Here is a 20,785-nt window from a genome sequence, read left to right on the forward strand (position 1 = left end):
AATATGAAAAGTTAAACTGTTTCAGTATAGACTTAATGAACCTATACTTGGGACAAGCTAACTATTCATACCGAAATTTACATAAGCTTTAAATACATACGTTAAGCAGAGAAAAGAGTAACCAGAGCAGAGTAAAGAGATACAGAGAACAGAGTAACCAGAATAGAGAAAAGAGATCAAGAGAAAAGAGTAATTTGATAAAGATGGTTTGATTAAGATGTTGTAAAAGTGAAAGATGTAAAGTTTGTACAGAATGATTGAACAGAGAAAGAAAGAGGTACTGCATAAGAATGTGAAAATGATGATGATTAATGAGAATGATGATGTGAATGATGATAATGAGAATGATTATGTGATGATCTGTTGCTTGAGGCAACCCAAGAGCTTCTGTAGGGAAACTAGGATACCTACAGCAATTTTCCGTTCACAAGAGCTTCTGTAGGGAAACTAGGATACCTACAGCAATTTTTCGTTCCTAAGAGTATATTTCCTGCGAGTAGAAAGCAGAGGCTGTCTCAAATAGAGCTGCTAATAATTATATGCGCATTTATTTGAACGGAAAATCGTATCCGGGAAATCGGGAACTCGTGATCGGATAAATGTCGGGAATGCAGGTGCTAACCGACACATGAGCTCATGGCCTGTACTAGAACTAGACATGCATCATTCTTGTCTGCGCATCATTCTCTGTTGCATTCCTTTCTATGTGTGATCTATTTCTTTGTGTTTGTTTGCTTGTATGCTATTTCTATGTTTTATTTTCTTGTATTCTTTTGTTTGTGTTCTGCTTTCTATTGCCTCTACTTTCTCTTTCTATCTTTATCTTTTGGTTACTGCTTCGCTATATTCTATTATTTGTCTGCTAATCGACCCCAAATAAATGAATATAACTAATAACCCCAACCCTACTAAGAACTCCCCAGTTCTTACCCCCTTCTCTCTCCCTTCCCCTTCAGATGGAAGTAAGAGTACCTTACCGTAGTTCGTTGATGATGGTTTTGCGAAGAGGATCCTGCTCTAGATAGTCTTCTGAGTCTGGGGTGAATATCGTTCTCTGATTATACATATATACCATGAGACCAGCCAACGTCTGCACCCCGTTCGTATGCACACTTTAACCTAAATCCTGTGTACGAGACTCCCGTTGTGTGGCTACTTGATGAGGTACCAGAGGGACGTCCTATGGCAATGTCTGATCGTGCAGAGGAATAGCAGATGATGTCCTACCTTTGGTGACGTTCACCTGACTTGAGTTTTGAAGACTTAGAACGTACTTTCCCTCGCTTTAGTAGTTTAGAGGGACTAGGCGAGTATAGAGTCTAGGCTAGCCTGGGTGCCAGCTTAGGGACTCTGAACAGGTCAGGACCTGGGATGTTGTATGTATATATGTATATAGTTATTATCTAGCTATATCTAGGGTGTTCTAACTAAAAGTCTATACTTAAATAAAAGTTGGATCACTGAATGTTGTTGACTGCTTGTGATGTATTTATGTGTAGTTGTTTATAACCGTTTTATCTGTTATTATTTGTGAATTGATTATAAATGATTATGTTCATTAATCCAAACGTTTTCAAAAAAAAATATACCTCGCAAATTAACCACGCTTTTAACAACGAATCAGGCTCATATGATAAATAATAGATAATAATTAGGAAGACAAATTGGTAGCGCTCAGTTTCCGGTATGATCTAGACATATTGAAAATTGGGTCGTTACAAAAGCAAATTCCTCCTAAATTGCTAATTACTTGAACTAGTCAGAATACGTGACATATAATCCGCTTAGCTTTGGGTAATTAGGGTTTCTGTGACAATAAACTAGAATTGCTCTTAACCCTCTAATCTAAATTAAGTGACTAAGATATTGGCGGTTGATTTGGGTTAGAGGAGACTAAATTACCAAGACATTAGGGTTTAGTCAATTACAGTTTGCTATGAAACGAATCTTTCATGATTAAAATAGTTGGTAAGAAAACTTAATCTAGAAGAGTAAACAACTCCGAAGCTTTAACTGCTTTCCATAATATATTTCACATCACTTTTATTGTTTGCTTTCCAATTCTCTGAGTTTACTGTTTAATGTATTTTACAACCCTCAAAACACAACTTTCTGCTTGCCTGACTAAGTGAATCATTTGACCATTATTGCTTAGTCCATCAATCCTCATGGGATTCGACCCTCACTCACATGAGGTATTACTTGATACGACCTAGTGCACTTACCGGCTAGTTTGTGGATTTTCAAAATCCGCATCAAGTTTTTGGAGCTGTTGCCAGAGATTGACTGTGATTGACAACTACCAGTTGTCTGATTGCTTAGATTAGGCATTTTTAGATTTGTTTTAATTTATTTTCCTTCTTTATTTATTAATTTTCAAAAATTAAGTTTTATCTTGATGAAAATTTTTTCTTAATTTTTGAAATTTAGTTTGGTGTTTTCAATTTTTAATCTTATTTGTTTTTGTTCTTAAATTTTTGAATTCTTAGCTTTATTTTGTTTAAAAATTTTTTTCTTTGATTTTTGAAATTAAGTTTGGTGTCCCCTAGTTATTTTATTTTATTTTATTTCCAAAATTTTTGAAAATATTAGAGTTTATCTTGTTTAATTTTTGAATCATTTAGCTTATCTTATTAGTTGATTTTGAATTCTCATAGTTATTTGCTTAGTAGCTTTTTCGAATTTTATTACTTTGTTTATTTAGTTTATTTTAATTTATTTCTTTTACACAAGATACCTCATTGAAAATTCTCTACACTCTGGCATAGAAATTTCCACCTTTTCTTATTTTTTGTTTGTTTATGAGTAGGAGCAGGAATAAAGAACCTTTTCTTGATTTCGATCCTGAACTTGAGAGGACCTAGAGTTGGCATTTGCAACAAGCTAGAATTTATAAGGCCGGTGAGAATCTCAGAGATAATTTTGAGAAAGAAGCTGAAGAGCTCACCATGGATCCCAACAACATGGTTAATGCTAATGTTGAGAATCTGAATGGTAATGAGCAGCCTAGGAGGATACTTGGCTTATACATTACTTCTACCCCCTGATTTCCATGGGAACAACATTGTGGTACCTCCTATTGGTGCAAACAACATTGAGCTGAAGCCTTAGTTGATCATTCTGGTGCAGCAGAACTGCCAGTTTCATGAACTCCCGCAGGAAGACCCAGACTTGTTTATCTCTAACTTCTTGCAGATTTGTGATACTAATGCGGTGAACCCAGATGTCTATAAGCTGATGCTCTTGCCATTTACTGTGAGGGAAAGGGCAAAGCAGTGGCTTGACACTCAGCTTAAGAAAATCTTGGATACTTGGAAAAAGGTAGTCAATAGATTTTTGACCAAGTTCTTTCCTCCTCAGAAGCTAACTAAGTAGATGACAGATGTGCAGACTTTCAAGCCGAGAGATGGTGAGTCCCTCTATGAAGTTTGAGAGAGATACAAGTCAATGATCAGGAGGTGTTCTCCTGACATGTTCTCAGACTGGATTAGGCTGCAGATCTTCTATGACAGCCTTTTTGAAATGGCCACAATGTCTTTTGACAATTTTGCAAGTGGCTCTCTAAATATGAAGAAGACTCCTGAAGAGGCTAATGAGTTGATTGAGATGGTTGCTAAAAAATAATACTTGTACATGATGCGCCACTATTTTGTGGTATATTTTGTGCATAATTTAGAGGATTTCATCAACTTTCGTCACACTTATTCACATAGAATGTATAGTTTTGTGTTTCCTTCCTAATTTTGCTTAATGGTTGAAAACATGCTTTCTAGGCTCTAAAATAAGCTATATTTTAACCTCTCTTTATTACCATTCGATACCGTGATCTATTTGTTAAGTGATTTCAGAGCTTATAAGGGCAAGAATGGTCTAGAAGAGGGAAAGGAAGCATGTATAAGTGGAAGGAGCATGAAAAATGGGGTTTTGAAGGATTGGCATCGGCGCGCACGCGCAGCCCACGCACACGCGTGGAAGCTCAAATTTGAGATTGGCACGCAAAAGTCGATGCTTCCGCATAGCTGGGTGGATTTCTTACCAACGCGTACGCATGCTTGACGTGTATGCGTGAATCGCAAAAACCCATCAACGCGTATGCGTGACCTACGCGTACGCGTGACGTGCACACATGACCTCTTTAATGAAGACGTGTTTGGCAATTTCAGAGAGTTTCAGACCCAGTTTAGAGCAAAATTTTGGCAGAAAAAGACATAAAGGACCAAGGATTGAAGGGGATTGGGATCTTTGCTCATTTTGTTAGTTAGTTTTGGGAAGTTATAATTTTAGAGAGAGAAACTCCAACTTCTCTCTAGGTTTTTGGCTTTCTCAATCTCAATTGTACTTGGATTCTTTGGTGAGATCTGAATTTGATTCAATTCTACATTGTTCTAGTTGTAGAGCTTCTTCTTCTACTCTCAATTTAGTGTTCTTGTTGTTCTAGCATTGTGGATCTTAGATCTAAACTTTGTTACTTTGATTTCCATTAATGAATTGAGGAATTTCATGTTAATTGTTAATTGTTGTTAATTGTTTGCAATAGATATTTTTAGTTCAATTTCCTTTCTCAATTTCGTGATGTCTTCCATTGTTACTCACCAATTATTTGAGAAAATGTCTACTTTAGCTATGGAGTAGAATTTCACTCTTGGCTTAGGGGTTGGATAATTGGAGACTCTTGAATTGTCAAAGCTTTTGTTGATTGATAATTGAAAATTCCTAATTGGCTTGAATGACACTAACTCTAGTCTCTCACTAGGATTTGACTAGGACTTGTGACTCAAGTTGATTATTTCCACTTGACTTTTCTTCATAGTTAGAGGTTGACTAAGTGGAGCAATAACCAATTGATATCACAATTGATAGAGATAGTGATGATAGGACCTCCAATCCCCAACCCTAGCCAAGGCTTTTATATTGATTGATTGTTATTCACTCTTGCTTGATTTCAAATTCTTGTGTCCCTTAGTTTCATTGCTCTTTGTTCATTACTTTTATGTGAGCTTGTTTACATTCTTCGTATTCAATCTCAAACACCAAGAGATTCCTAGCCAATGATGTGTACTTTAGGGCAACTCCTAGGGAGAACGACTCGAGAGTACTACTCGGTTATTGATTTGAATTGTGGACACACTTTCTTTGTTTGATGTGTTATAGCTTGTTGGTTTAGACTATACACACGATGAACTCATTTGGTAAAATTCTATACCGACAAAATATAGCTCATCAAAATGGCGCCATTGCCGGGAAATTGCAATGGTGTTATGTTATTGGCTATTGTGAATATGTTCATATTATGAATATCTTGCTTTTTGGCTATTTCTTGGTTTTGCTAGTACTTAGGAGTTTATTTCTTTCTTTATTTCTTTTTGATATACTTTGTTTTGATTTCCTCTTTTCCATATGAATTTTCATCCTTTTGGTTTTGGATATGGTTATGACTATGTTGTAGGTGATGAAAACTTTAGTGATGGCTCACATTATGGGAGAGATGAATTCTTGAGAAGGGAGCCACATCCATGTGAGCAATCACCATGGCAACCTCCTCATTCAAGCTACTATGATGGTAATCCCTCCTATAATGCATATCATTCCAATGGATATGATGGTTCTTATCATGATTATGCCACTCAACCACCATCATTCCATGCACTATACTCTCAACATAGTCCTCAAACACCATCATTCCAACCACCATATTCTCAATCCACATCCTATTCCCACCAATTACCTCCTCACAATCCTAATCCATATTCCCCCTATAAATATCCTTGTGATAATTATGAACAAGCAACCATTGAATTACCACCACTCTAACATCTTTACTCCTCCAACCAAGCCCCTATGGATGACAAACTTGGTATCATTTCTCAAGAGCAAGAAGAGCTCCAAACCGCACTCACCGGTTTCACCTCTACCCTCCAAGAACTTATGTCTCCCATACTTTCATCTTCTACCAACAACTAAAATACCTTCCAACCTCTAAACTTTGATGAACCTCCTTTCCAACCACATGATGAATATCCTTTCCATCACAACCCTCCATGGAGAATATCCATGTCCATCAATCCAAGAGCAATATGATCCTACTTATGTTAGCAAGGTGGAACAAGAATCAAAGGATCATCTCAAGGAAGCAATGGATCGGTTTCAAGCAACCATCCTGGTCCACGGATTTGTGATCATCAGCAATGGCTCCAAAGACTTGGTAGCGCTCTCAAACGTGAATCACACTTAGTCACAACTCCGCACAACTGACCAGCAAGTGCACTGGGTCGTCCAAGTAATACCTTATGTGAGTAAGGGTCGATCCCACGGAGATTATTGGTATAAAGCAATCTATGGTCATCTTGTAGATCTCAGTCAGGCTGATTCAAATATGATTGCATTAGATAATTAAAAGATAAATAAAATAAGATATAAATACTTATGTAAATTAATGGTGGGAATTTCAGATAAGCGTATGGAGATGCTTGTCCCTGTTGAATCTCTGCTTTCCTACTACTTTCATCCAATTCTTCTTACTCCTTTCCATGGCAAGCTGTATGTAGGGCATCACCGTTGTCATTGGCTACATCCCATCCTCTCAGTGAAAATGGTCCAAATGCTCTGTCACAGCACGGCTAATCATCTGTCGGTTCTCAAGTAGGTTGGAATAGAATCCCGTGATTCTTTTGCGTCTGTCACTAACGCCCAGCCTTCAGAAGTTTGAAGCTCGTCACAGTCATTCAATCCCGGAATCCTACTCGGAATACCACAGACAAGGTTAGACTTTCCGGATTCCCATGAATGCCGCCATCAATTCTAGCTTATACCACGAAGATTCTGATTAAGGAATCCAAGAGATATGCGCCTGGTCTAAGGTAGAACGGAAGTGGTTGTCAGTCACGCGCGTTCATAGGTGAGAATGATGATGAGTGTCACGGATCATCACATTCATCAAGTTGAAGTGCAATGAATATCTTAGAACAGGAATAAATCGAATTGAATAGAAAATAGTAGTAATTGCATTGAAACTTGAGGTACAGTAGAGCTCCACACCCTTAATCTATGGTGTGTAGAAACTCCACCATTGAAAATACATAAGTGAAAGGTTCAGGCATGGCCGAATGGCCAGCCCCCAAACGTGGTCTCAAGACCGAATGATCAAAGACTCTTAATAAACTAGTAAAAAGTTCTATTTATACTAAACTAGCTACTAGGGTTTACAGAGGTAAGTAATTGATGCATAAATTCACTTTCGGGGCCCACTTGGTGTATGTTTGGGCTGAGCTTGATCTATCCACAAGCTGAGGCTTCTTATGGAGTTGAACGCCAAGTTGTAACGTGTTTTGGGCGTTCAACTCCGGTTTGTGACGTGTTTCTGGCGTTTGACTCCAGACAACAACATAGAACTGGAATTGAGCGCCAGTTTACGTAGTCTAATCACGAATAAGATATAAACTATTATATATTGCTGGAAAGATCTGGATGTCTACTTTCCAACGCCGTTGAGAACGCTCCATTTGGAGTTTTGTAGCTCCAGAAATTCTATTTCGAGTGCAAGGAGGTCAGATTCCAACAGCATCAGCAGTCCTTTGTCAGCCTCTTTATCAGAGTTTTGCTCAGGTCCCTCAATTTCAGCCAGAAAATACCTGAAATCACAGAAAAACACATAAACTCATAGTAAAGTCCAGAAATGTGAATTTAGCTTAAATAACTAATGAAAACATCCCTAAAAGTAACTATATCATACTAAAAACTACCTAAAAACAATGCTAAAAAGCGTATAAATTATCCGCTCATCACAACACCAAACTTAAATTGTTGCTTGTCCCCAAGAAACTGAAAATCAATTAGGATAAAAAGAAGAGAATATATTATAAATCTCAAAATATCAATGAATATTAATTCTAATTAGATGAGCGGGACTTGTAGCTTTTTGCTTCTGAACAGTTTTGGCATCTCACTTTTTCCTTTGAAGTTTAGAATGATTGGCTTCTCTAGGAACTTAGAATTTCAGATAGTGTTATTGATTCTCCTAGTTAAGTTTGTTTGATTCTTGAACACAGCTACTTTTATGAGTCTTGGCCGTGGCCCTAAGCATTTTGTTTTCCAATATTACCACCGGATACAAAAATGCCACAGACACAAAACTGGGTGAACCTTTTCAGATTGTGACTCAGCTTTGCTAGAGTCCCCAGTTAGAGGTGTCCAGAGCTCTTAAGCACACTCTTTTTGCTTTGGATCACGACTTTAACCACTCAGTCTCAAGCTTTTCACTTGGACCTGCATGCCACAAGCACATGGTTAGGGACAGCATGATTTAGCCGCTTAGGCCTGGATTTTATTTCCTTGGGCCCTCCTATCCATTGATGCTCAAAGCCTTGGATCCTTTTTACCATTGCCTTTTGGTTTTAAGGGCTATTGGCTTTTTCTGCTTGCTTTTTCTTTTTCTTTCTATTTTTTCGCCAAAGTTTTTTTTCGCAAGCTTTTGCTTTTTCACTGCTTTTTCTTGCTTCAAGAATCAATTTTATGATTTTTCAGATCATCAATAACATTTTTCTTAGTTCATCATTCTTTCAAGAGCCAACAATTTTAACATTCATAAACAACAAGATAAAAAATATGCACTGTTCAAGCATTCATTCAGAAAACAAAAATTATTGTCACCACATCAATTAAATTAAATTCAAGGATAAATTTGAAATTCATGTACTTCTTGTTCTTTTGAATTAGAAACATTTTTCTTTTAAGAGAGGTGAAGGATTCATGGAATTTATTTATAACTTTAAGACATAGTTACTAAACACTAATGATCATGAAGTAGAGATACAAAACATAGATAAACATATAACATAAAAAATCGAAAAACAGAGAGATAAGAACAAGGAAGTTAAGGAATGAGTCCACCTAGTGAGGGTGGCGCCTTTTGAAGGTCCAATGGTGCTTTTTGAGCTCCTTTATGTCTCTTCCTTGCTTCAGTTGCATGATCCCTAGTGATTTTGGTGTTCCTACCCTTAGTTGCTTCCAATAATTATGTGGAGGAATATGTATCCCCTGAGGTATCTCAGGGATTTCTTGATGAGGGAATTTCTCATGCTCTCTTGATGTGTAGTCAAATGCTCTTCTACTGAGTTATGGACCCTTGAGATGAATATCTCCATCTCTCATGACTCAGAGGTGGAAGCTTTTGTCTTCTCTTTTCTCTTCTCTTTCTTTTCTCTCTTTTTTTTTGAGGTTTCTCTAGCCTTAGGTGCCATCAACGGTTATGGAAAAGCAAGAAAAGCAAAAAAGCTATGCTTTTACCACACCAAACTTAGAATGTTGCTCGCCCTCGGGGAGAATATGGTAGGTGGGGATCCTGTGGGGTCCACAGATCCTGAGATGTCAATTAGGCATTTAATCCCTGCACCAATTAGGCATGTAAAATGCCTTTGCATGCAATTCTGGCATTTAAACGCCGAAGTGATGCATGTTCTGGGCGTTCAACACCCATGTGCAGCATGTTTCTGGCGTTGAACGCCAGTTCCATGCTTGTTTCTGGCGTTCAGCGCCAGCTCTATACTCTGTTCTGGCGTTGAACGCCAGCCAGATGCACCTTACTGGCGTTTAAACGCCAGTAAGTCCTTCCTCCAGGGTGTGATTTTTCTTCTGCTGTTTTTGATTCTATTTTTAATTTTAATAATTTTTTCGTGACTCCACATGATCATGAACCTACTAAAACACAAAATAAGAATAAAATAAAAATAAAATTAGATAAATAAAGATTGGGTTGCCTCCCAACAAGCGCTTCTTTAATGTCAATAGCTTGACAGTAGGCTCTCATGGAGCCACAAAGGTGATCAGGTCAATGTTGTGGACTCCCAACACCAAACTTAGAGTTTAGATATAGGGGTTCAACACCAAACTTAGAGTTTGGTTGTGGTCTCCCAACACCAAACTTAGAGTTTGATTGTGGAGGCTCTGTTTGACTCTGTATTGAGAGAAGCTCTGCATGCTTACTCTCCCTTGTTACAGAAGGATAGCCGTGTGCCTTAAACACAAGGTAGTCCCCATTCAATTGAAGGACTAATTCTCCTCTGTTAACATCAATCACAGCACCTGCTGTGGCTAGGAAAGGTCTTCCAAGGATGATGCATTCATCCTCTTCCTTCCTAGTGTCTAAGATTATGAAATCAGCAGGGATGTAAAGGCCTTCAACCTTTACTAACACGTCCTCTACTAATCCATAAGCTTGTCTTACTGACTTGTCTGCCAATTGTAATGAGAATAAGGCAGGCTGCACCTCAAGGATCTCTAGTTTCTCCATTACAGAGAGTGGCATAAGATTTATGCCTGACCCCAGGTCACACAGAGCCTTGTTAAAGGTCATGGTGCCTATGGTACAGGGTATTAAGAATTTACCAGGATCTTGTTTCTTTTGAGGTAGAGTTTGCTGAACCCATGTATCAAGTTCACTAATGAGCAAGGGAGGTTCACATTCCCAAGTCTCATTACCAAATAACTTGGCATTCAGCTTCATGATAGCTCCTAGATATTGAGCAACTTGCACTCCAATTACATCTTCATCTTCTTCAGAGGAAGAATAATCTTCAGAGCTCATGAATGGCAGAAGGAGATTTAGTGGAATCTCTATGGTCTATATATGACCCTCAGATTCTTTTAGGTCCTCAATTGGGAACTCCTTCTTGCTTGAGAGACGTCCTAGGAGGTCTTCCTCACTAGGATTTTCGTCCTTCTCCTCCCTTGTGCATTCGGCCATATTGATTACATCAATGGCCTTGCACTCTCCTCTTGGATTTTCTTCTGTATTGCTTGGGAGAGTACTGGGAGGAGTTTCAGTGACTTTCTTACTCAACTGGCCCACTTGTGCCTCCAAATTTCTGATGGAGGACCTTATTTCACTCATGAAACTTAAAGTGGCCTTAGACAGATCAGAGACTAAATTTGCTAAATTAGAGGGGCTTGATGAGCAGATAATTTGTACGCTTTTTGGCATTGTTTTTAGTATGTCTTTAGTATCTTTTAGTTAGTTTTTAGTATATTTTTATTAGTTTTTAGTTAAAATTCACTTTTCTGGACTTTACTATGAGTTTGTATGTTTTTCTGTGATTTCAGGTATTTTCTGGCTGAAATTGAGGGATCTGAGCAAAAATCTGATCCAGAGACTGAAAAGGACTGCAGATGCTGTTGGATTCTGACCTCCCTGCACTCGAAGTGGATTTTCTGGAGCTACAGAAGCCCAATTGGCGCGCTCTCAATGGCGTTGGAAAGTAGACATCCTGGGCTTTCCAGCAATATATGATAGTCCATACTTTGCCCAAGATTTGATGGCCCAAACCGGCGTTCAAAGTCACCTCAGAAATTCCAGCGTTAAACGCCGGAACTGGCACCTAAATGGGAGTTAAACGCCCAAACTGGCATAAAAGCTGGCGTTTAACTCCAAGAAGAGTCCTACACGAAAATGCTTCATTGCTCAGCCCAAGCACACACCAAGTGGGCCGGAAGTGGATTTCTATGTCATTTACTCATCTCTGTACACCCTAGGCTACTAGTTTTCTATATATAGGACCTTTACTATTGTATTTTCATCTTTTGATCATGTTTTTATGATTGAACCCTCTTTTGGGAGGCTGGCCATTCGGCCATGCCTAGACTTTGTTCTTATGTATTTCAACGGTGGAGTTTCTACACACCATAGATTAAGGTGTGGAGCTCTGCTGTACCTCGAGTATTAATGCAATTACTATTGTTCTTCTATTCAATTCCGCTTGTTCTTTGTCCAAGATATCACTTGTTCTTCAACTTGATGAAGGTGATGATTGACACTCATCATCATTCTCACCTATGAACAAAGTGACTGACAACCACTCTTGTTCTACAAGCATACGAGGCTCTAGTGAATATCTCTTGGATTCTTTAACCGGAATCTTCGTGGTATAGGCGAGAACTGATGGCGGCATTCAAGAGAATCCGGAAGGTCTAACCTTGTCTGTGGTATTCTGAGTAGGATTCAATGATTGAATGACTGTGACGTGCTTCAAACTCCTGAGGGCGGGGCGTTAGTGACAGACGCAAAAATCACTGGATTCTATTCCGGCCTGATTGAGAACCGACAGATGAATTCCGCTATGACCGTGACAGGGCATATGCAATCGCTTTCAATGAGAGGATGGGAGGTAGCCACTGACAACGGTGAAACCCTACACAAGCTTGCCATGGAAAGGAGTAAGAAGGATTGGATGAGACTGTAGGAAAGCAGAGAGACGGAAGGGAAGGCATCTTCATACGCTTATCTGAAGCTCTCACCAATGATATACATAAGTATCTCTATCATCTTTATGCTTTATTCGTTTATCACTATACCCATTTGAGTTTGCCTGACTGAGATTTACAAGGTGACCATAGCTTGCTTCATAGCAACAATCTCCGTGGGATCGACCCTTACTCACGTAAGGTATTACTTAGACGACCCAGTGCACTTGCTGGTTAGTTGTGCGAAGTTGTGTTTATGCCATGGTATTGAGCACCAAGTCTTTGGAGCCTTTACTAGGGATATTTGTGTATTTCAAAGTATTGATCACAATTTCGTGCACCAAGTTTTTGGCGCCGTTGCCGGGGATTGTTTGTGTATGGACAACTGACGGTTCATCTTGTTGCTTAGATTAGGTATTTTTCTTCAGAGTTCTTAAGAATGAATTCTAGTGTTTCAAGGTGATGTTCTTATCATCACCAAGGCTGATTGATTCTCATCAATTTAGCTCTTGAATGCAGTGTCCTGCTGAAGCTTGGCCGGCCATGTCTAATTTCTTTAGACTAAAGCTTTAGACTAACATTGCATGATTCCTGGAATTCTCATTAAGAATTTTGATACCTTTATTTTTCTTTTCACCTAATTTTCGAAAAATCCAAAAAAAATTATAAAATCATATAAACCAAAAATATTTCTTGTTTAAGTCTAGTGTCTCATTTTAAGTTTGGTGTCAATTGCATGTTTCTGTTCTTCTTGCATTTTTCGAATTTATGCATGTGTCTTCATTAATCTTCAAGTTGTTCTTGATGATTTCCTTGTTTTGATCTTTGAAATTCTATTGACTTGAGTGTTTTGTTGTTTTCTCATATGCATTCTCATTTAGTTAATGTCAGTAGTGTACAAACTGCTAAGTTTGGTGTCTTGCATGCATTGTTATTTGATTTTAGTTGCATTTTGATTATTCCTCATTATTAAAAATCCAAAAATATTTTTAATTTGTGTCTTTTCAAGTCAATAATACAGAGAATTGAAGATTCAGAACATACTGCAGAGGAATCACACAGAAAAAGCTGAGCATTCAAAAATGCCCAGTGAAGAAGACAGACTGGCGTTTAAACGCCAGCCAGGGTGCCTGGCTGGGCGTTTAACGCCCAAAAGGGTAGTAGTTTGGGCGTTAAACGCCAGAATGTGCACCATTCTGGGCGTTTAACGCCAGGATGGCACAAGGGGGAAGATTTTGTTTTCAAAATCAATTTTTTTTCAAGTTTTCAAAGTTTTTCAAAATCAAATCTTTTTCAAATCAAATCTTTTCAATCAAATCTTTTTCAAAATTAATTTCTTTCCTTTTTCAAAGATACTTACTAACAATTAATGATTTGATTGAACATTTTTTGCCTTTTCTGTTGAGGAAGGTTTTATGTTTGAATCATATCTTTTCTTGTTAGGCAAGTCATTAATTTTTAAAATCATATCTTTTCAAATTGTTTTCAAATCATATCTTTTAAAATTGTTTTCAAATCATATCTTTTTAATCACATCTTTTTCAAAATAGTTTTCAATCAAATCTTTTTAATTTCTAATTTCAAAATCTTTTTCAAAAATCACTTGATTTCTTTTCCACTCTTATTTTCGAAAATCAATTAAGTGTTTTTCAAAATGTTTTCAAAATCTTTTACTTAAATTTTCGAAAATTACTTCCCTTCTTCTCACATCCTTCTATTTATGGACTAACACTATTCCTTAATGCAAAATTCGAACTCCATCTTCTTTGATAAGTTCGAATTTTCTACCTCTGTCTTCTATTTTTTCCTCTGACACCTCAAGGAATCTCTATACTGTAACATAGAGGATTCCACATTTTCTTGTTCTCTTCTCTTTCATATGAGCAGGAGCAGAGACAAAGGCATTCCTGTTGAAGCTGACCCTGAACCTGAAAGGACCTTGAAGCGAAAGCTAAGAGAAGCTAAAGCACAAATCTCTATGAACGGAGGTGGTTATCAGGCACACGTTCATAGTTAAGAACCTAACAGAAATCTTCAAGGAAGAAGAAGCCATGGCAGCCAAAAACAACAACAATGCCAACAATGCAAGGAAGGTGCTCGGTGACTTTACTGCACCTACTCCCGACTTCTATGGGAAAAGCATCTCTATCCCTGCCATTGGAGCAAACAACTTTGAGCTTAAGCCTCAATTAGTTTCTCTAATGCAACAGAATTGCAAGTTCCATGGACTTCCATTAGAAGATCCTCATCAGTTTTTAGCTGAATTCTTGCAAATCTGTGACACAGTCAAGACTAATGGGGTTGACCCTGAGGTCTACAGACTGATGCTATTCCCTTTTGCTGTAAGAGACAGAGCTAGAATATGGTGGGACTCACAACCTAAAGAAAGCCTGGACTCTTGGGAAAAGCTAGTCAATGCCTTCTTGGCAAAGTTCTTTCCACCTCAAAAATTGAGTAAGCTCAGAGTGGAAGTCCAAACCTTCAGACAGAAGGATGGAGAATCCCTCTATGAAGCTTGGGAAAGATACAAACAATTGATCAGAAAGTGTCCTTCTGACATGCTTTCTGAATGGAGCATCATAGGTATTTTCTATGATGGTCTCTCTGAACTATCCAAGATGTCTTTGGATAGCTCTGCTGGAGGATCTCTTCATCTGAAGAAGACGCCTACAGAAGCTCAAGAGCTCATTGAAATAGTTGCAAATAACCAATTCATGTACACTTCTGAAAGGAATCCTGTGAACAATGGGACAAGTCAGAAGAAAGGAGTTCTTGAGATTGATGCTCTGAATGCCATTTTGGCTCAGAACAAGATATGGACTCAACAAGTCAATTTGATCTCTCAAAGTCTGTCTGGAATGCAAAATGCACCAAGCAGTACTAAGGATGCTTCATCTGAAGAAGAAGCTTATGATCCTGAGAACCCTTCAATGGAAGAGGTGAATTACCTAGGAGATTCCTATGGAAACACCTATAATTCTTCATGGAGAAATCACCCAAATTTCTCATGGAAGAATCAAGAGAGACCTCAACAAGGTTTCAACAACAATAATGTTGGAAGAAACAGGTTTAGCAATGGCAAGCCTTTTCCATCATCTTCTCAGCAACAGACAGAGAACTCTAAGCAGAACCCCTCTGACTTAGCAACCATGGTCTCTGATCTAATCAAAACCACTCAAAGTTTCATGACTTAAACAAGGTCCTCCATTAGAAATTTGGAGGCACAAGTGGGACAGCTGAGCAAGAAAGTTACTGAACTCCCTCCTAGTACTCTCCTAAGTAATACAGAAGAAAATCCAAAAGGAGAGTGCAAAGCCATAACCATGGCCGAATCTGGAGAGGAAAGAGAGGAAGTGGACGCCACTGAGGAAGGCCTCAATGGGCGTGCACTGACCTCCAATGCGTTCCCCAATGAGGAACTATGGGAATCTGAGGCTCAAAATGAGACCATAGAGATTCCATTGGACTTACTTCTGCCTTTCATGAGCTCTGATGAGTATTCCTCCTCTGAAGAGGATGAGTATGTCACTGAAGAGCAAGTTGCTAAATACCTTGGAGCAATCATGAAGCTAAATGACAAGTTATTTGGAAATGAGACTTGAGAGGATGAACCTCCTTTGCTCACCAAAGAACTGGATGACTTGTCTAGGCAGAAATTACCTCAAAAGAGACAAGATCCTGGGAAGTTTTCCATACCTTGTACCATAGGCACCATGACCTTCAAGAAGGCCCTGTGCGACTTAGGGTCAAGTGTGAACCTCATGCCTCTCTCTGTAATGGAGAAGCTAGGGATCTTTGAGGTACAAGCTGCAAGAATCTCACTAGAGATGGCAGACAACTCAAGAAAACAAGCTCATGGACTTGTAGAGAATGTTTTGGTAAAAATTGAAGACCATTACATCCCTACTGATTTCATAGTCCTAGAGACTGGGAAATGCATGGATGAATCCATCATCCTTGGCAGACCCTTCCTAGCCACAGCACAGGCTGTGATTGATGTTGATGGAGGTGAACTGATCATTCAAGTGAATGAAGAATCCTTTGTGTTTAAGGCTCAAGGATACCCCTCTGTCACCATGGAGAAGAAGCATGAAGAGCTTCTCTCAAATCAGAGACAAACAGAGCCCCCACAGTCAAACTCTAAGTTTGGTGTTGGGAGGCCACAACCAAACTCTAAGTTTGGTGTTGAACCCCCACATTCAAACTCTAAGTTTGGTGTTGGGAGGTTCCAACATTACTCTGAGTATCTGTGAGGCTCCATGAGAGCCCTCTGTCAAGCTACTGACATTAAAGAAGCGCTTGTTGGGAGGCAACCCAATGTTATATTTTATCTATTTTCTTTTGCTATTTTATTTTATTTTGTAGGTTGATGATCATGAGAAGTCACAAAATCAATTAAAAAAGCAAAAACAGAATGAAAAACAGGAAGAAAAATAGCACACCCTGGAGGAAGAACCCACTGGCGTTTAAACGCCAGTGAGGCTAGCAGTTGGGCGTTTAACGCCCAGTCTGGCACCATTCTGGGCGTTTAACGCCAGAAAGGGGCACCAGACTGGCGTTAAACGCCAGAAAAGGGCAAGAACCTGGCGTTAAACGCCAGGAATGGGCATCAGCCCGGCGTTTAACGCCAGAAATGGCTCAAAACGTGATTTTGAATGCCATTTGGTGCAGGGATGACTTTTCCTTGACACCACAGGATCTGTGGACCCCACAGGATCCCCACCAACCCCACCACTCTCTCTTCTTCTTCACCCATTCACCAATCACCTCAATACCTCTTCTCCACTCACATCCATCCTTCATAAAACCCCACCTACCTCACCATTCAAATTCAAACCACTTTCCCTCCCTAACCCACCCATACATGGCCGAACACAAAGCCATTCCCTTCTTCCTCATTTCTTCTTCTTCTACTCTCTTCTTTCTTCTTTTGCTCGAGGACGAGCAAACCTTTTAAGTTTGGTGTGGAAAAAGCGTTGCTTTTTGTTTTTCCATAACCATTTATGGCATCTAAGGCCGGAGAAACCTCTAGAAAGAGGAAAGGGAAGGCAAAAGCTTCCACCTCCAAGTCATGAGAGATGGAGAGATTCATCTCAAGGGTGCATCAAGACCACTTCTATGAAGTTGTGGCCATGAAGAAGGATCAACTTTGATCAAAGGTTGGACCAAGTCCTCATAGACATCTGTGAAGAGGACGCCCAATGGAAGAGAAATTCAAGAGGGAAGCCGGTTCAACTGAGAAGGCATGACCTCAAGCCCATCACTAAGAAAAGAATGGAGCAAACAAGAGATCCTCCTCCTCAAAGAATCATGAGAGAGGAGCAACAAAGACAAGGAAGAGACATTGAGGAGCTCAAGCACTCCATAAGACCTTCAAGAGGAAGAACAAGCCGCCATCACTAAGGTGGACCCGTTCTTTAATCTCCTTGTTCTTTATTCTTCTGTTTTTCGAATTTTTAGTGCTTATGTTTATCCATGCTTGTGTCTTATGATCATTAGTGTCTTAGTGTCTATGCCTTAAAGCTATGAATATGAATCCATCACCTTTCTTTAATGAAAACTGTTTTTATCCCAAAAGAACAAGAAGTATAGGATTTCAAATTCATCTTTAAAACTAGCTTAATTAGTTTGATGTGGTGACAATACTTTTTGTTTTCTGAATGTATGCTTGAACAGTGCATATGTCTTTTGAATTTGTTATTCATGAATGTTAAAATTGTTGGCTCTTGAAAGAATGATGAAAAAGGAGACATGTTACTGAGGATCTGAAAAATCATAAAAATGATTCTTGAAGCAAGAAAAAGCAGTGAATACAAAAAAAAAAAAAGAGAAAAAGAGAAGGAGAAAAACGAAAAAAAAGAAAGAAAGAGAAAAAAAAAAAGAGAAAAAGAAAGAAATAAAGTTGTGATCCAAGGCAAAAAGAGTGTGCTTAAGAACCCTGGACACCTCTAATTAGGGACTCTAGCAAAGCTGAGTCACAATCTGAAAAGGTTCACCCAATTATGTGTTTGTGGCATGTATGTATCCGGTGGTAATACTGGAAGACAGAGTGCTTTGGGCCACGGCCAAGACTCATAAAGTAGCTGTGTTCAAGAATCATCATACTTAACTAAGAGAATCAATAACACTATCTGGATTCTGAGTTCCTAAAGAAGCCAATCATTCTGAACCTCAGAGGATAAAGTGAGATGCCAAAACTGTTTGGAGGCAAAAAGCTACTAGTCCCGCTCATCTAATTTGGAGCTAAGTTTCATTGATAGTTTGGAGTCTATAGTATATTCTCTTCTTTTTATCTTATTTGATTTTCAGTTGCTTGAGGACAAGCAACAATTTAAGTTTGGTGTTGTGATGAGCGGATAATTTGTACGCTTTTTGGCATTGTTTTTAGTATGTCTTTAGTATCTTTTAGTTAGTTTTTAGTATATTTTTATTAGTTTTTAGTTAAAATTTACTTTTCTGGACTTTACTATGAGTTTGTGTGTTTTTCTGTGATTTCAGGTATTTTCTGGCTGAAATTGAGGGATCTGAGCAAAAATCTGATCCAGAGACTGAAAAGGACTGCAGATGCTGTTGGATTCTGACCTCCCTGCACTCGAAGTGGATTTTCTGGAGCTACAGAAGCCCAATTGGCGCGCTCTCAACGGCGTTGGAAAGTAGACATCCTGGGCTTTCCAGAAATATATGATAGTCCATACTTTGCCCAAGATTTGATGGCCCAAACCGGCGTTCAAAGTCACCTACAGAAATTCCAGCGTTAAACGCCGGAACTGGCACCTAAATGGGAGTTAAACGCCCAAACTGGCATAAAAGCTGGCGTTTAACTCCAAGAAGAGTCTCTACACGAAAATGCTTCATTGCTCAGCCCAAGCACACACCAAGTGGGCCCGGAAGTGGATTTCTATGTCATTTACTCATCTCTGTACACCCTAGGCTACTAGTTTTCTATATATAGGACCTTTTACTATTGTATTTTCATCTTTTGATCATGTTTTTATGATTGAACCCTCTTTTGGGAGGCTGGCCATTCGGCCATGCCTAGACTTTGTTCTTATGTATTTTCAACGGTGGAGTTTCTACACACCATAGATTAAGGTGTGGAGCTCTGCTGTACCTCGAGTATTAATGCAATTACTATTGTTCTTCTATTCAATTCCGCTTGTTCTTTGTCCAAGATATCACTTGTTCTTCAACTTGATGAAGGTGATGATTGACACTCATCATCATTCTCACCTATGAACAAAGTGACTGACAACCACTCTTGTTCTACAAGCATACGAGGCTCTAGTGAATATCTCTTGGATTCTTTAACCGGAATCTTCGTGGTATAGGCGAGAACTGATGGCGGCATTCAAGAGAATCTGGAAGGTCTAACCTTGTCTGTGGTATTCTGAGTAGGATTCAATGATTGAATGACTGTGACGTGCTTCAAACTCCTGAGGGCGGGGCGTTAGTGACAGACGCAAAAGAATCACTGGATTCTATTCCGGCCTGATTGAGAACCGACAGATGAATTCCGCTATGACCGTGACAGGGCATATGCAATCGCTTTCAATGAGAGGATGGGAGGTAGCCACTGACAACGGTGAAACCCTACACAAGCTTGCCATGGAAAGGAGTAAGAAGGATTGGATGAAGACTGTAGGAAAGCAGAGAGACGGAAGGGAAGGCATCTTCATACGCTTATCTGAAGCTCTCACCAATGATATACATAAGTATCTCTATCTTTATCTTTATGCTTTATTCGTTTATCACTATACCCATTTGAGTTTGCCTGACTGAGATTTACAAGGTGACCATAGCTTGCTTCATAGCAACAATCTCCGTGGGATCGACCCTTACTCACGTAAGGTATTACTTGGACGACCCAGTGCACTTGCTGGTTAGTTGTGCGAAGTTGTGTTTATGCCATGGTATTGAGCACCAAGTCTTTGGAGCCTTTACTAGGGATTATTTGTGTATTTCAAAGTATTGATCACAATTTCGTGCACCAGGGCTCTGCTCAGAATTCTCTGTCTGTTGCTGAGAAGATGATGGAAAATGCTTGTTATTACTGAGCCTGTTTCTTCCACCATTATTAAAGCCTTGTTGAGGCTTTTGTTGATCCTTCCATGAGAAATTTGGATGATTTCTCCATGATTAATTATAGGTGTTTCCATAAGGTTCACCTATGTAATTTTCCTCTGCTATTGCAGGGTTCTCAGGATCATAAGCTTCTTCAGAAGCTGCCTCTTTAGTACTGTTGGATGCATTTTGCCATCCATTCTGACTTTGAGAAATCATGTTGACCTGCTGAGTCAACACTTTGTTCTAAGCCAATATGACATTCAAAGCATCAATTTCAAGAACTCCCTTCCTCTGAGGCGTCCCATTATTCACGGAATTCCTCTCGGAAGTGTACATGAATTGGTTATTTGCAACCATGTCAATAAGTTCTTGAGCTTCTGCAGGCATTTTCTTTAGGTGAATGGATCCACCTACAGAATGGTCCAATGATATTTTGGAAAACTCATATAGACCATAATAGAATATATCTAATATGGTCCATTCTGAAAAC

At 39.0% G+C, this 20,785-nt stretch overlaps 1 non-coding gene across 1 annotated transcript; it reads right to left on the reverse strand.

Moving 5' to 3' along the window:
• Nucleotides 1-14,687: 14,687 nt before the first annotated feature.
• On the reverse strand, nucleotides 14,688-14,791 carry LOC130953649 (small nucleolar RNA R71). The gene has a single exon (XR_009075812.1). It is a non-coding gene; the product is annotated as a small nucleolar RNA R71 (small nucleolar RNA).
• Between the last annotated feature and the right edge of the window lie 5,994 nt (nucleotides 14,792-20,785).

Source organism: Arachis stenosperma, chromosome 9 (assembly GCF_014773155.1).
Source record: "Arachis stenosperma cultivar V10309 chromosome 9, arast.V10309.gnm1.PFL2, whole genome shotgun sequence".
NCBI classification, from domain to species: domain Eukaryota; kingdom Viridiplantae; phylum Streptophyta; class Magnoliopsida; order Fabales; family Fabaceae; genus Arachis; species Arachis stenosperma.